Raw genomic sequence first — 3,070 nt, 5'->3', positions numbered from 1 at the left:
TCTATCTATCTATCTATCTATCTATCTATCTATCTATCTATCTATCTATCTATCTATCTGTCTGCCTGTCTATCTGTCTATATACATACATGCAGGCATACAGACATGAATACACACACACACACACACACACACACACACACACGCATACACACACACACACACACACACACACACACACAAACATAGTGCTGATTTTATTTGATTATTTATGTTTTCATGGTTAGTTCTTTCAATTTATTATTTTTCAGATGGGAGAGAAGTATTCTGCTTTTCCAATGGTAAAATTTGCTTCTACACCACTACCAAGATATTTAGAGGCAAATATGAATTTTGCATGTATGCTAATGCGGGGGTTCGCCTCACATTGAGATGTATCCTGCGAGACGTTGTACACTGAGATCTCTATACTCCATTATAAAGAATTAATACTTTCATCCATTGATTATCTCGTTCATAATACAGTTTATGAAAGTCAGGAGCTTCTGGTAGAGGTAGAAGAAAAAATTAAATAAACAGTTCAAATGCTCATTCACGTAAGCATGCAATTCTGAGGATATACAACTTTGTAGATTTATCTTAGCGAAATAAAATCTCAGTACTTCAGCGATTCTCTTATCGCTGACCAAACCATTCAATATTTTTTCTCCGTGTTTTTCTCCTTGTTCTTCTCCTTATCCTTTCTGTTGAAGAGCGTAGCTCGAAACGTTAAAGACTTTCTGTATTCCCGAGCGTTAAACTAATACATCTTTTTGTTGTTTACACCACCTGTCCTCGTCTGTTGTTGTTTTTTTCGTAAATTCTCCTATATATATATATATATATATATATATATTATACATGCATACACACAAACACACACACACGTGTGTCTGTATACATACATATATATATATGGATATATACATATATTTATGTGTGTATATCTATCTATCTATCTATCTATCTATCTATCTATCTATCTATCTATCAGTTTGCCTGTCTGTCTGTCTGTCTGTCTGTCTATCTATCTGTCTGTCTGTCTGTCTGTCTATCTGTCTGTCTGTCTATCTGTCTGTCTGTCTGTCTGTCTGTCTGTCTGTCTGTCTGTCTATTCATCTATCTATCTATGTGTATAGCTTTGCGTTTGCGTTATGTCTCTTCACCACCGCTTGAAAACTGGTCTTTGTGTGTTTATATCCTCGTAAATTGGTGGTTTCGGTAAAATAGACCCATAGAATAATTACTAAACTAAAAAAAAAAAGTACTTAGTCCGATTTGTTCAACTAAACCCGTCAATGTGGTGCCCCAGCATGGCATGGCCGCAGTCCAACGATTGAAGCAAGTAACAAATGTTAAAATATATTTAGTTGGCAACAGCGGCATGAAACGCAACACCGACAGACAACACTTCCCTATACCAGAGAGACATCTCTGAAGCATAACGTCCCTTAAGGATAACACTCAATACAACTAGGTACTCACAGGATTTTGTATTCATTTTTACCATCAAAGATAAAGATAGGTTATGAAGAGATCCGGATTTCAATCTCTATATGGTGACTCATGTCGTAGAAGCAATTTAAAAAACACTAACGCGTCCATACACAAACACACGCACGCACACGCACACGCACACTCTCACGTTACTTTCATAAGTATTTCCTATGAGTGAGTTTTAAGAGCTCGATGAAATGTATTGAGCTTCATATTTCCCAGGTTATTATAAAGGTCACAACTAATCTAAAACAATGAGTAATGCTGTAGCATTTACACACCCGCACATATGCACACACATTAAGTATATATATGTATATTCGTTTATATTTATATAAGGGGCATTTCTATAGAATAATGCCACACACTGGACTTCCCAAAATACACACATTTAGTACCGAATGCGAGGAAAAAACAACCAACAGAAGACCAACTTTCTTTTAAATAACTCAACTATGTATCGACCGATTTCGCGATTACTAGAATGAATCTAGACTCCGCTCATCAGCATAGTATTGTTCAGGAAAAACTTATATAAATAAACAGAATTCTCACCTTACCAAAAAACGAACACTGCGTATCCGACCAAGCAAAGGGAATGAAGTTTATCTGTATAAATCTTCAACAAAGAAGCGGGAATACTACTGGGTTGTTTTGGTACATGTGTTGAGACAGGAATAATATATATATATATATATATATATATATATATATATATATGTATGTATGTATGTATTTGATTAATGAGTGAGACGGAAGGTGGATGATACGAGAAAATTTATTGATCATTACAATTTTCGACCCATCTAGCATCGATGCCACACGGGTGCGATAGTGAACATCTGGTCTAGGTGTATCTGTTAGTGTAGATGTGTCTCCTCAGGTGATTACAAGATGTATCTCACTAAAATAAGGTCTGTTCGCAAGATTTCTTCTCCCTATCTGTACACTAAAGCAGTAAAACGGGGTGTTTCAACACCAAAATACTGCCCGTGCAATCCAGATAATCTCAGAAACGCAATGGTAAGAATAAAAATGAAAACACAGGGCCTTAGAAGGCCGAAAAGATTACAGACACTATTTCAACTTACGGAGTTTCAAATTTACGTGACTTTACCGTATAGAGGCCGCTATAATAATAATAATAATAATAATAATAATAATAATAATAATAATAATAATAATAATAATAATAATAATAATAAAAAGTGAAGGAACACCGGGGAAGTGAAGGAACACCGGGGAAGTTTAACATGTGAGTACGATAAATCACTGCTCCGAAACTTATCCAAAAACATCGGAAATAAAGACATCGCATGGAGCCCAAATATAGCTGACAAAGGGTTGGACTATACCCGAGTAAGTAATACTCATTGAAATTTATTCCTATTTTTCCAAATATAATGATGTATTTTAACTTGATACCTCCACTACCCGCACAACGATCGTAAACACACGTGTTACATCAAAATCAGACCATCTTCGAACCCCAAAACACCATGTACAAAAAAATTACAAACATATTAAATAACACCGGTATTATTTCACCCAAAAATAACAACCGAGAAGTACGTACTGTAAGCTTGTTAAGAAA

The 3,070-nt window shown here is 35.3% G+C and overlaps 1 long non-coding RNA gene across 1 annotated transcript in view; it reads left to right on the top strand.

The window, feature by feature from the left end:
* LOC106876297 (uncharacterized) overlaps positions 1 to 638 on the top strand; it is a 2,670-nt gene extending 2,032 nt beyond the window's left edge. The window contains exon 2 of the long non-coding RNA XR_001410222.2: positions 252 to 638. This is a non-coding gene — a long non-coding RNA (uncharacterized LOC106876297). The remainder of the gene's footprint in view (positions 1 to 251) is intronic.
* The last annotated feature ends 2,432 nt before the right edge of the window (positions 639 to 3,070 follow it).

Source organism: Octopus bimaculoides, chromosome 13 (genome assembly GCF_001194135.2).
Source record: "Octopus bimaculoides isolate UCB-OBI-ISO-001 chromosome 13, ASM119413v2, whole genome shotgun sequence".
Taxonomy (NCBI): Eukaryota; Metazoa; Mollusca; class Cephalopoda; order Octopoda; family Octopodidae; genus Octopus; species Octopus bimaculoides.
Note: the sequence above shows the minus strand (reverse complement) of the source record. Positions and strands in the feature narration are given on the sequence as shown.